Source organism: Macaca nemestrina, chromosome X, assembly GCF_043159975.1.
Source record: "Macaca nemestrina isolate mMacNem1 chromosome X, mMacNem.hap1, whole genome shotgun sequence".
Classification (NCBI taxonomy): Eukaryota; Metazoa; Chordata; class Mammalia; order Primates; family Cercopithecidae; genus Macaca; species Macaca nemestrina.
The window spans coordinates 127,693,254-127,707,755 of record NC_092145.1 but is presented as its reverse complement, the minus strand read 5'-3'; the positions used below and the strand labels follow the sequence as shown (position 1 = coordinate 127,707,755).

Sequence of the window (14,502 nt, the reverse complement as noted above, 5' to 3'; positions counted from 1 at the left end):
AGAAATTGAACAGAAAAAATAAACTACAGAGGGTGTAGTAGTATTCAATTATTGTTGTAACATAGTCCCAAAAACTTAATGGCTTAAAACAAGACAAATGTTTTATCTTACAGTTGAGTAGGTTAGACATCTGACATGAGACTCATTAGACCAAACTCAGGGCTTTGCTCCTTTCTGGAAATTCTAGGAGAGATCATGCTTCTTTCCCTTTTCTAGCTTTTATAGACCTCCAATATTCCTTAACCCCTGGCCTTCCTCCATTCTTCAAAGCAAACAACAGTAGGTATAGTCTTTCTCAAATTATATCACTCAGGCCTACTCTTGTGCCTCTCCCATTTGTAAGCATTCAGGTGACTGCATAGTGCACACTCAGGTAATCCAGGTAAATTTCCCTATTTTAAGGTCAAGCTAATTAACAACCTTAATTCCCCTGTGTCATGTAACATAACATATTCACAGGTTCTAGGGATTCGGACATGAACATCTTTGGGGAGCCATCATCCAACTACCAAAAACGAGTTTAAATATGTAGGTTTAAACAAAAAAGTCATATTGAGTATCCAGATTTCACCTTGTCTCCGATGTACTCTAATTCTGGTATTCCCAAGTATTAAATACCTTGGGTACAAATTATTTTTGTAAACTGGTGCCTGCAGTAAACTTAACCAAATTAAGGTGATTATTTAAGCTAATTGGTGATGTATGAATTATTTCGTCATTCCACTGATAGGTGGCAAAGTAGCTCACACAATCTCAAGAGACTTAGCTTCAAATGAAAGTCATCCTATTCATCCCTTTTATTATTGATTTTACTCCACACACAAAGAGAGTCATTACTGGATGGGAACTGAGAACAATGTTGCTCGGACACACAGTGACACATAATATTTATATTAATATGCTAGCACAATTTTCCTGTTCCTATTTTTTGATAGTTGCAAATTAGTCTTTCGTTGCATATTCCCTTTTTCATGGAGTTTTTTAAATGTTTAACAAATCATCTACATATTTAAGTAAATCTGAGCACTAGCATTTAGACACTTTTAAAGTTATCTTTTCAAACAGAATTTTTTTAGATTTTATAGATTACTATTCAAGATATTCTTGGGAAAATATTTAAAGTATAATAATCCCAATTTGAATTATAGTTTAAATATGTGGTCATTTATATCTAAAAAGTAACTTGTCATGTATCTTCCCCCTTACAAGCCTGAGACAAATTTTACATAGAAATCATGATCTGTGCATCCGTTTAGTTCTTCCCTCATAGTACACACTCTTACCCAAAATGTAGTGTGTATTGCTTTAGCATACTCAATAAAATCCATTGAGACAAAATATATCTTATGTTTCTAATTGTAACAGTCAATTTTTACCACATAAATTACCAAGAGGATTTTTCTAAAATTATATGATGAATATAGCAATTAATCTCTCTACAACTTTTGTACCACACTTGGAATTCTCAATTAGAAGTCGGTATTCTTACGCCCAACAGAACCATTTAGTTCATTTTATGAGATGTGCTATTGAGTTTTAAAGTTTGAAATTTTGTAACAGCTTATTCTGTAAGAATGCATATCATTGTCAATTATCTTGGGAATAAATTGTTTTACATATTTCTGAGAACCTTCTGCAGCTTCTTGTATATCAAACCACAGGTCTATGTTTTAGCATACTTGATATTTTATTTTTTGAAATTACCTTCACCACTATTACTTTAAATGAAGATAATCAGGAAGACCTTTCTCCAGCTTAAACAGACAACAAAGTAGCTAACAAGATGAAGAAAACTATTAGGTAAAATCCAAATACAACTTCAGTACTTCGACACTGGCCATTTCATTGCTTGTTAATGTTAATTCCTTGGATTAATCAGTTAATTTAACCTATCAGCTTGATAACTCATCTGATCAGAACTTTAAAATCCTAACTGGTCTTCACACATATTAATGAACCTCACACTTTCATGTAATATGCTAATGTAAAAGCCATGTCTTCAACAAACATTTGTTGTACATTAAAAAACAGGCACTCACACTTTCGGAGGCCAAGGCGGGTGGATCATGAGGTCAGGAGATCGAGACCATCCTGGCTAACACGGTGAGACCCCATCTATACTAAAAATACAAAAAAGTAGCCAGGGGTAGCAGCGTGTACCTGTAGTCCCAGCTACTCAGGAGGCTGAGGCAGAAGAATCGCTTGAACTCAGGAGGCGGAGCTTGCAGTGAGCTGAGATCACGCACTGCACTCCAGCCTGGGCAACAGAGCTAGACTCCGTTTCAAAAAAAAAAAAAAGCACTCTTTTAGGCTCTAGGAATTCAGCTGTGAATAAAAAAGGTCCCTGCACATGAGGAAGTCACCACCAATAACACAACTGAACAAGTCTACAACTACCTCTACAGCATTGTGATAGGCCAGCAGTACTATGGTGGGAACAAACTCCACTGGAACGTAAGTGAGAATTTATTTTTTTGAGGGTTAGGAATTTTACATTGCATTAAATATCACTGATACAATCAAAGTGAAACATGAGAAGGACTCATACTCTTGTTTACTCTGTTAATACTGTACTACACAGTATTGAATAAAACAAAATCAACGAAACAGATTTGAAAGACAGAAGACATTGTACCTTTAAACTAGTGACGTCATTTCCTTGTATTCTTATATATAATTCAACTTACCAGGAACATTGTAGATTCTAAATAAGCATTATGTAATTAAGTGAACAAATTCTTCCTTGCCTCTATTTACACCAGTAATCCCTCTTCCCTTGCTGATGCTTATGAATGTGTCAGCCTCTCTCCTGCAACCAAATTTCTGCCCTGTACCTACTACATTTGTCTTTTTCCATCCCTCCATGTACTGACAAGATGCGCACATGAGTACATGCACACACATACATGCACATAAGGCAAAGCAGCTTACTTTACCTATCTCAGAGACAAAACTAGCTTAAAAATAAGGAAGAATACCCACTAAAGATTTTAACACACCGACAAAGAACATTTGAGTCACCTTTGAGAGACATAAATTACATGCTCACTCCACTTTCTATTCTCCAAATATACGGTATTTCTCCTCAAACTAAGATAGGAAGATACCTCATTTGATATCTTAATACACTCAGTATTCATGTAGGCTCCCAAGTAAGAAAAAATTTATTATTGTTGCTTGTCTAATCCTAGTTGCATTTAAATATGAAATAGCAACATGGTAATTTTTTAGAATAAAATCCAATTTTGAATATAGTCTAATGAAAATTATCAAAAATGTTCATTTCCATAGATTAAATGTAAGACAGATACCTTCACAGACCACGTTCTCTCTTAACATAAAAAAGGTTCTTTTCTCATATATGTATTAACTATTATCATTAAAAATCACTAGAATATAAAAAAACAGTCTACAGACTTGGTGTGTATAATATGTGATAACATAAGCACAAATTAAAACAAAAATCTAAGAATAGTTTGAATATGTATGTAGTAACAGACACATGCTATTCTGACAAGGATTAAATCAACAAAGGGCATAATCTTTCTGCGGCCCAGTTGTGAAATGCAGAGTGGAAGATCATCATCCCAGGGAGTTGGAACAGCAAGTGCTAAGGCCTTAAACTATATAAATATCATTCTAGATGATTGTGTATAAAAGGGAATTAACTTAAATCCAGAAGGAATGTAGGGCTAGTCATCATCAAGCTCTTCCTGTAGTCACAGAAAAAGATGAGAATGACTGGAACTATGGTGGTGGTTATACAGGTGGAGAGGTATGAATGATTTAGTGGTATGCAGTGGGCCCTCCGTATCTGCAAATTCAAATAACCTCTGATTTGATACCACAAGAGGGTGAAGATAGTCAATAATTGTGCATTTTAAGATAACTTCAAGAGTGTAATTGGTTTATAATTCAAAGGATAAATGCTTGAGGGGATGGATATGCTATTCTCATGATGTGCTTATTCCACATCGCATGCCTGCATCAAAACATCTCACATACCATATATATACACACACATACATATATGCATATACATTATATACACATACACCACTATGTACCCACAAAAATTATATACACACACACATACACACATATATATGGTATATATACACATCTACATATACACACATATATATACACATACACCCCTACTATGTACCCACAAAATTTTCAAAAAAAATTAAATTGTTTCCCAGATAAAAAGAAAATATTCAAGAAATATAATAAAAAATAACAGCATAGAAAAGCTCCCTATTGGGTACCAAGATTATTACCTGGGTGACAAAGTACTCTGTGCACACAGCCCCCGTAACACATAATTTATCTATGTAACAAAACTGCATGTGTACCCCTGAACCTAGAAGTTAAAACACAAAGAATATAACTATTTACATACCATTTATAGTGTATTACCTATTATAAGCAATCTAGAGGTAATTTAATGTATATAGGAGGATGTACATAGGTTATATGCAAATATTACGTCATTTATATAAGGAACTTAAGCATCCACAGATTTTAGTATCTGTAGAGTTCCTAGAACCCGTTCTCATTAGATAGTGAGGGACAATCTTATTCTTAAAGTATAATCCATAAGGCATCATGGATTGAAATAGTTCTAGTATTTCATTTTCATACTTAAAGCTGCTTAAATGACTAACTTAAAAGATAGATTTATTATTACAAAGATTCCTGATCCAAGCTTTTAATGTCAGTGCAGACATGGTTGATTCATGGGGGAAAAAAAATACACACCTTGAACTCATTTATGTGTTTAGAGGACAAATTAAATCATTTTTAAATAGCCCCAGGATGGTCTCAGCCATTAAAGAGCAGAAGGCTAATAAAACAACTGTTCCTACTAAATGGTTTTCTGAGTTTTATAAGTAGATGTCCTGCCTTATATATTTTATTGGCAATATATGTTACCTTTATAGAGAAGCAGTGTTTCTATAGCTCTCAAAAAGGTTAAGAACCTGAGGTGTATTATAGGCCAATTTCTCTTGTAAATGTTGACTTAAAATAGTTTAAAGAGCATTTTCTCATGTTGGAGGTGATTAATTGCACTGCATTTCACTTGTAAAAATCCATTGCTCAAACCTGGGGCTGGTGGGGGGACACCCATCTGTGCCAACTTGTGGACTTACAATGACTTTGCATATGTTAGCTCAGCTGTCAGTTCTAGTGAACAACTTTCAACAAGAGAAAATAAATCTGGAACTTTTTGTTAGAAATCACACATATTAAACAGAAATCAGTAACTAAACCTTACTCAAAATAGTGATGGACTTTATTATTTAAGAAATCAATTAACTTCCAAGGAAGTAAAGAAATAGAAAAAGTTAGGTTCCTGCTCCAAAATCATCTTATCGATTTATGCATTTACGTCCAACAAATAAAATTAGGGAAGCAGAGTAAGAACTACTGTATGGATCCGTGGGTTTTGGTACATTTAAAATCCCATATAAGAATTATGGGCCGGGCGCGGTGGCTCACGCCTGTAATCCCAGCACTTTGGGAGGCCGAGACGGGCGGATCACGAGGTCAGGAGATCGAGACCATCCCGGCTAATACGGTGAAACCCCATCTCTACTGAAAATACAAAAAACTAGCCAGGCGAGGTTGCGGGCGCATGTAGTCCCAGCTACTCCGGAGGCTGAGGCAGGAGAATGGCGTGAACCCGGGAGGCGGAGTTTGCAGTGAGCTGAGATCCGGCCACTGCACTCCAGCCCGGGCGACAGAGCAAGACCCCGTCTCAAAAAAAAAATAAAAATAAAAAATAAAGAATTATGATGCAGCCACATTTTCATTTGACATAAATATTTGTACATTTATTAGAATGAAAACCATGCTCCACACTTTAAAAATATTCCATTATGTGAATTAGTTCACATTCTGTCTTATATAACAGTTACCTATATATTGTTTGCTTATATGGAATTTTCAATACCTCGGTAGATTGTGTATCTTTTACTTCTTGACACATTTGGAGTATATAGCACTATTCCTTACATAAAGTTACCAATAGATGTTTGATGAATTAACATGCATTTCTACTGAACAAAATAAGCCTGGGGCACATAAATGTAAAATGCTTATGTAGCATCTGAAACAATTTACAATGTCAGAATAAAAAGTAGGGGTTCCAGAATTTCTACTTTACTAATGATGTGGTCAAATCACCCATTGGAAAAAATCTTAGTCTACTCAGCCACCTGCCCAAATGTTTGTGGCTCTATAAAATTTAAAAAAAAAAAAAAAAAAAAAAAAAAAGCCTTTTAGACCAGTCTATATGCATTCTGCAGAGTAGAAGACACTGATATTAGCTAAAACAACAGTGCTCATATTAATGTATTTGGCTTAAGTAACAATATTTAGGCTCTGACAATAAATTCTAATTTTAAACATTTTCATTCCATCTGCAAGATTAAAGTTTGAATTATTATGATTATTCGATGCCTCTTAATCTGAGGAAAGATTTCTTTCGACAATAAGAATATTCCTTCAGGCACTCGCTACCTTTGCTATGTTCTTCACTAGTTTATGTTAAGATCAACGTGAGGCTGAGGCCGGAGAATGGCGTAAACCCAGGAGGCAGAGCTTGCAAGTGAGCTGAGATCCGGCCACTGCACTCCAGCCTGGGCGACAGAGTGAGACTCCGTCTCAAAAAAAAAAAAAAAAAAAAAAAAAAAGATTAATGTGAAGAAGGCTAGGAGTATTATAATTTCTATTATAATGATTTTGCTTAAAATATACATTTCTGTTTATGATGAATGCAAAGATATTAAAGAAAATTTATATAAGACTAAGATCTTGCTATAACTAGTTTTAGCAGTTTTACTTAGGTTATAAAAATTTTTAAGTTACTTATCTTGTAGTCCCTTAATATTTCGTATTTAACTTTCATATTTCACATGCAGTATGTTGGTGAAAGCAAAATGAGATATATTAGAAAAAATACATAAAATTATTTTTTATTTTTATACTGGAGCTTATGTCTCATTCATTTTTATATCATTGTTATATTTTGCAATGGGTGAAATTTGTCTTTTTCTTCAGCCTTTTAAAACTTAGTTACTTCACTAGGTTTTTTCCAAATACTCAAATGCCCAATCACTATTTTTCTATACTAGCCTTTCCCCACTTCCAGCTGTCTCTTTTCAGACTCCCTTTAACGACTACAACAATATCACAGTCTGCTGTTAGATTTTAACTATAGTGAGGTGAATTTATTAAGGGCTTCACCATGTACTCTTGCCTCCTGAGTAGGAATAAGAGTGTGAGTGTGGGTATTCCATTAATAAAAACAGTTTTCAAATCACTTTTCCAAGATGTTCACTTGCCCAACTGATTCTATACAGCAAAACTTAGATATTCAAGCCTAGGCAAAATGCATCTTTTTACTTAGACCTTCTCAGGATAATAGCCTTTTTTTTTTTTTTTAATCCACATATGAGTCCTCAAGGTGGGATTTCAATCTAGATAAGAGATGTTCACATCACAACCTGACTGAGGAAATATTTGAGATAGTGAGATGTTTTGATGCCTTTGCCATCTCTAATTTTAGAGTTAACTGAGAAAGAGGGGAATATTTTCATAACTGGTTAGTGTTTCCCTTTGATAACTTTAGTGTGGCTTGGATACAATGTCATACTTGCAAGATTTGTAAACATCCTTCTACTTTAATTATTTAATGATTCTCTGAAGGAAACATCATAGTAAAAAGAATCCACTATCCCTCTTAGTCTGGCTCTAGTTTATAAAACTTTTCCATTTATTTTCAAAACATTTGGAATCAACTGATGGATGTGCATCCAATTAAAAACAAACCCAATTAGCCCTGTAATAAAATGAGTAACCTTTTAGTTAATGCAAAGAAAATATTCATGGAAGAAGAGAGGAATATTCTGCAACAAGATTATATTCTGTAGCAGTTACAAATAGGGACTCTTAACTCCAACTCACTAGCTCAGTGATGTGGGCAATTTACATCAACTCTTCAGTTGCAAATGACCAAAATAGTAGTATCTACTTCCTAGAGTTTTTGTGTAAATCAAATGAAATTATACAATGTCAAGCCATGTGCCCAGCACTTAATAAATGTTTAATAAATATCACACCAGATTACCACATTACTATGTATGTATTACTCCCAGCTTCAGAAGTTGAGAGTTTTTCTGAGTGTCTGGGAACCAATTCAGCCACTTTTACGGTGTCATATGATGTAATGATTACAAGAGAAAACCTAGTTATACTTTTGCAAGTGTGCTAATTAATGTCTTACAAATACTATGACAATCATAAGAATAAGGTATTATCATGAGCCAGCCTTCAGGAAAACTGCTAGAAATCTACCATGTACCCATGACAACTGTGAATCAATCTCTGTCTCTCGCGTGTGTGTGTCTGTGAGAGAGAGACACACACACACACACAGAGAATATCACACTCTGAGGAATTTAAGATATAGTACAAATCTTTTATGAAAACTAGATTATACTCTGGAGCTCAAGGATATCAAAGATTACCACTCAGTATACCAGGTGTGAGCCAGCAGTATCCCTCAGACCAGAAAACCAGAATGAGTGGGAAGGTCACAGGAAGAACAGCAAGATTTCAAATGGGAAACGACAGTAGTTCCCCCTTATCCATGGGGGCTATGTTCCAAGACCTCCAGCAGATTTGTGAAACCACAAATAAACCCTATATATACCGTTTTTCCCATACATACATACCTATGACAAAATTTAACTTATAAATTAGGCACATAAAAAGATGAATAATAGAACAATTATAGCAATATACAGTAATAAAAGTTATGTGAATGTGGAGTCTCTCTCACCTCTCCCTGCCCCCCACCTCCCTCCCCACCCCCATCATCTTATTGTACTGTACTCATCTATTTAAGGACCACGGCTGACCATGGGTAGCAGAAACTGTAATGAATAAGGGAGGATACCTGTATTTAATTTGGGGAGAGTCAGCATTTATTCTAGAGGCAGGCAAGATAATTGGAAAGATCAGTTTTCCCTACAGGAATATAAAGGGACCATTTAATTTTTACAACATTCCAGGTATTTGACATAACTTTAGCTACTGTTTCTGGGCTCATATTACAGGCCAAATACATACAGGTTTTACTTATACCTTGCAGTAACAGTGGGAGGTGAGTATTTTTACTTTACACGTGAGCAAAACTGAACCTCAATAATTTTCCAATGACATAAAACTAATAAAGGCAAAAATCAGATTTTACCCAAGACTGGTTGACTGTGTAGAAAAAGTTAAATCAATGCTAGGTTAATCTGATGCTGCCTAGGAAAATGAACACAGAATCTTATTTTCTTAGAATTAAGAGTTAAGATTATTATAGAATTTCCTGTCACTCTTGTTTGCTATGTAGGACTACTATTAAATTAACTGGGGAGGGGGGCAGAAAGGTAAGATATAGGCTTTTGTCCTATGTGACTCAATGGTATTAAATATGGGTGGGAAATGGATGCTGCAATTTTTTCTTTTATTATACTTTAAGTTCTAGGGTACATGTGCCATGCTGGTGTGCTGCACCCATTAACTCATCATTTGCATTAGGCGTATCTCCTAATGCTATCCCTCCCCCCTCCCCATAATAGGACCCGGTGTGTGATGTTCCCCTTCCTATGTCCAAGTGATCTCATTGTTCAATTCCCACCTATGAGTGAGAACATGCGGTCTTTGGTTTTCTGTTCCTGCGATAGTTTGCTGGGAATGATGGTTTCCAGCTGCATCCATGTACCTACAAAGGACATGAACTCATCCTTTTTTATGGCTGCATAGTATTCCATGGTGTATATGTGCCACATTTTCTTAATCCAGTCTGTCACTGATGGACATTTGAGTTGATTCCAAGTCTTTGCTATTGTGAATAGTGCCATAATAAACATACATGTCCATGTGTCTTTATGGCAGCATGACTTATAATCCTTTGGGTATAACCCCAGTAATGGGATGGCTAGATCAAATGGTATTTCTAGTTCTAGATCCTTGAGGAATTGCCATACTGTTTTCCACAATGGTTGAACTAGTTTACAGTCCCACCAACAGTGTAAAAGTGTTCCTATTTCTCCACATCCTCTCCAGCACCTGTTGTTTCCTGATTTTTTAATGATTACCATTCTAACTGGTGTGATATGGTATCTCATTGTGGTTTCTTCATGTCAAGTAAACCACACTAATTTTGGCTGTTGTCCTAGCAGCTATATGGAGCACATTTGGGCGAGAGGCATGTGAAGCTCTGTATTTTGGTTGCTTCTGGGCCATCCAAATGATACAAAGATTCTATGACAGTGTATATCCTGCCTTGTATCCTTCTGCACAGTTAAAAGTAAATGTTAGAGATTAAATTCTATTGCATCTGTGAGTATAATTGCCAATTTTATTTCCTTACAACTACAGTAACAGTGCAGGCTCCAAAGTTCATTATGTCCTATTAATAAAAGTTGCATATCTGGCTAAAATACAAACTGTTTAGCAAAACCAACCCTAGATAAATGGTAAGTAAATTCAACCTATTTATGGCATTAATATTAGAGATCATAAAATTAAGCCATTTGCTTATTTCAAGTGGATTTATGGAATTAGACTTGTATTTTGAAAACTATTATTTTACCATCATTTTAATTGTTTTTCCCTTGTTAGTCCTTAGTTATTATTAAAAGTAGTTCTAGAATATTTCTTTATCAGCTGTGCCAATGAAAGACATTTTTATTGGCCGCAAAAAGCATCATCAAACCTCAGATAGCAGAACACAGTGATGTTAATTAGTAACAAGATGAGAGAGGCAGGCAAAAGAAGAAATAAAGAACAAAGAGTCAGGTATCACCTCTGCAAACAGCTCCTCTCACCTGGGCAACCCTTGGTGGAAACTGTTTGAGTCAGAGTACCATTCTATCACAAACATGTCCGTGAAGCAATAAACAGAAGAAAGAATGAAGAGAGAGAACTGTGCAGACAGGAGATAAGGCAAGTTTCTTAATCCTAAAGAGAATGTTTTGATGGCCAGTCTTATGTGACAGCTAGTCTATCTTTATCTGTGGATGAACAATTTCTCATTAGCAACAGAACTGTTAGCAATAAGCAATACTCCAGAAACTGAAGACATGAACAGCAGGCTTAGTCATTTTTTAAGGAAGAAAATGCTAGAAGTCTAAACAAACACTGGGACAACAGATTCTGGATCTTATCCTTTAAAAGGGCATATCTCACAAAAACAAGTGTTCTATTGTAGTTGTTTCTATATTAGCTGCAGGATACACTTACTTACTGAGCTTCTAAAAATTGCTGATTTTACAGCCCATCCTCAGTGAAATAAAATACTAGTTTCAATCCCAATGCTGCCATAAAGCTTCCCTAACTGATTTTATTGGACAGTCCTGTGAGAAATAACACAGACTTTAAAGAGATAATCCTGGATTTGATTCTAACTCAGTTATCTATTGGCTGTGTGATCTTGATTTTAATAAAGCTCTCTGAGCCTCAGTTTTTTCCATTTATAAAATAAGGATGAACTTTCCTGGAATTGTTGTGTACAAGACGTAAGATAAAGTATGGAAATTATCTAGAACAAGACTGCTCTACTTAAACTTTTGCACTCTTCTACCAAAAGGAACTTTGCAAATTTGAGTTTATATCACTGATGATAAATTAGAATAAATGTAGGGGGAAAATACGCTTTGATTTGAAGCAAAAGTTTATTCAGCAATATTGATATCTCACAGGAATGATATTACAGGATAATTATTTCCAAAAAGTAAAAACACTGGTTTCAACCACCTTATTCAATTGTAATAATATATAAAATTCCTAATTATTTAATAGTTTTAACAGTTTTCTCACTTTTCAACTTGATAGCATATGATCCACTAACCCAACACGATTGCCGTAAGACAAAAAATCTGGCGCTTCAGAATGACTGAACTGATGGATCTGTTACTCACCTCTTCCATGGAGAGGAACCAAAATACCAAGTAGATAATCACACTTTGAATACATTAACTAAGAGAGAACTTGAAATTCAACAGGGAAGCAATGAAAAGCACTAACAGCAAGGAAAAAGAAGGAAATGATGCAGTCTATCCAGCTGCAATTGGCTAGGAGCCTGGAGAGACTCCCTAATACGGGGAGAGAATTAGATACACAGGGGTCCACATTCTTGTACAAGACTCTTACAATGCTAGCCAAGGGAGAGTCCCTCAACCCATGTGGGCCTGCAAACTAACACACAGCTGTCTAGATACTGTGCAAAGGCATCACTTCACAGAAGCCCATGCTGGGTCCCACAAACTTCAGAGTCCTAAGCAGCTGCAACATGGCTTGGTTTTGAGAGCCCAGCCCCCACCAGTCAATGTCCTGACATAGGACTAAACATCTCCCATATCTCCACATTCCTGGAGTCTCAGTGGTATTTCCCACCCATGGCTGCAGCTGCTGGGGCCAAGGCAGGAAACACTGGCAGCAACCCTTCCCTCCCCAACAGAGGGGTGGCCACACAACTTCATGCACACTGAAGATAAATTCCACTGCCTGAAAATGCTGTCACTGTGAACTGCTGTGGAGTTGAGACACAAGTGATGCACAGGCTACCCAGCCAACTGCTTGTGGCTGCTCCTGAGGAAAGCAACCTTACCCTTTCCAGTAGCAGGGCCACAGTGTAGCCAACACTGCCTTCCACTTGAGCACTGCACAAGGGATCTAGGGATCACCTTGCCCCTCGACTACAACAACCAATGGTTGCATGCACCACCAGGAGTCCTGAGGACAGGTCTTCCCAGCCCTGCTCTTCCAAATTCCCCAGTACATGAAAACTTGTCTAGAGACCTGGAAATCTCCCAGCCCAGTTTACCACCATTGGCACCTGACTAGTCTTCCTGGGGCCTGAATTTGGACCCACTCCACCTTCCACTACCACCAAAGCTAGCATCAACCTACATACACCATCTGCAGGCCTAGAAATTAGCTTGCCAGTTGCATTCACCACCACCACCAGCATGAACTGCTTGCATTCCAGAGGGTTGGCCCCCTCCCACTACTGCCATTACCCACACCATGCTTGCTGCCCTGGGGCTGGGAACCTGTGTACCCACCCAGCCCACCTATGCTTTTCTTGACAAACCAAGCAAGCCACCTATAGGCCAAAGGGTTGGCCTGCCTGGACACGCTAACATCAATGCCAATGTACACTGCTCTGAGGCCTGAGGACAGGCATGCTCAACCCACCAATGCCACCACTGGGGCCTAAAGACTGGCCCGCTTGGTGTCCCAGTCACCAGCAAAACTTCATCATAGCTTCTGCTAACAACTGCACCCTTAAGCTACTGAGGAAGTTACAGACACCATACTGTTTACATCCAAAGAAATCATACAGGAACTAAACTACTATATACATTCAGAATCAAAGCCAAAGTTTGAAGAGTAGACTAGATAAAACAGAAGAATTTCAGAACATGAAAACAGGTCTTTTAAGATGACCTACTCAAACAAAAAATAATTTTTTTTTAAATGAACAAAGCCTATGTGACATATATGGCACCATGAAGTCATGAAATGTTTGCAGTTTTTATGTCCTACAAGGTAAAGGAAAAACTAAAGGTTTAGAAAGCCTATTTAACAAAGTAATAGATGAAATCTTCCTATGTCTAGCAAGAGATTTAGACATCCAGATACAGGATGCTGAAAGATCTAAAAAGGGATATAATTCAAAAATGTCTTATCCATGGCACATTATAGCCAAACTCTCAAAAGTCAAAGACAAAAAGAGAATTCTAAAAACAGCAAGAGAAAAGCACCTAGACACTTATAAAGAAACCTCCATCAGATTAACAGTGGATTTCTCAGAAGAAACCTTACAGGGCAGAAAAGAACGGGATGTTATATTAAACATGCTGAAAGAAACCAACTGCCAGCCAAGGATACTCTACCCAGCCAAGTTATCCTTCATAAATCAAGGAGAAATAAAATAGTTCCTAGACAAGTGAAAGCTGCGAAAATTTATCACCACGATACTGGCCTTACAAGAAACATTTAAGGGAGTCCTATACCTGGAAGTGAAAGAATGGCAACTACCATTATGAAAACACATAAAAATATAAAAACAACTAGTAGAGCAAACACACAAAAAATGAAGAAAAATTACTCAAATGTTACCACTACAGAATACCACACTACAATGATGAGAGAAAAAAAAGGACAAAAAATATTCAAAACTACCATAAATCAATTAATAAAATGAAAGGAATAAGCCCTCACATGTCAGTAATAATGTTCAATGTAAATTGATTAAACATTCCACATCAAAGATTTAAAATGGCAGAATGGATTAAAAAATACATAACCCAAAAATATGCTGCCTAAAATAAACCTATTTCACCTGTAAAGACCCATATAGATTTGAAGTAAAGGGATGGAAAAGGTTATTTTATGCAAACCGAAGACAAAGGTGAGCAGCAGTAGCTATGC

General features: G+C 36.5%; 1 protein-coding gene across 13 annotated transcripts in view; it reads right to left on the bottom strand.

The window, feature by feature from the left end:
* The window catches only part of LOC105490348 (dystrophin), a 2,266,916-nt gene that overhangs the window by 1,697,744 nt on the left and 554,670 nt on the right, over positions 1 to 14,502 (bottom strand). The gene's annotated exons all lie outside the window — the stretch shown is intronic.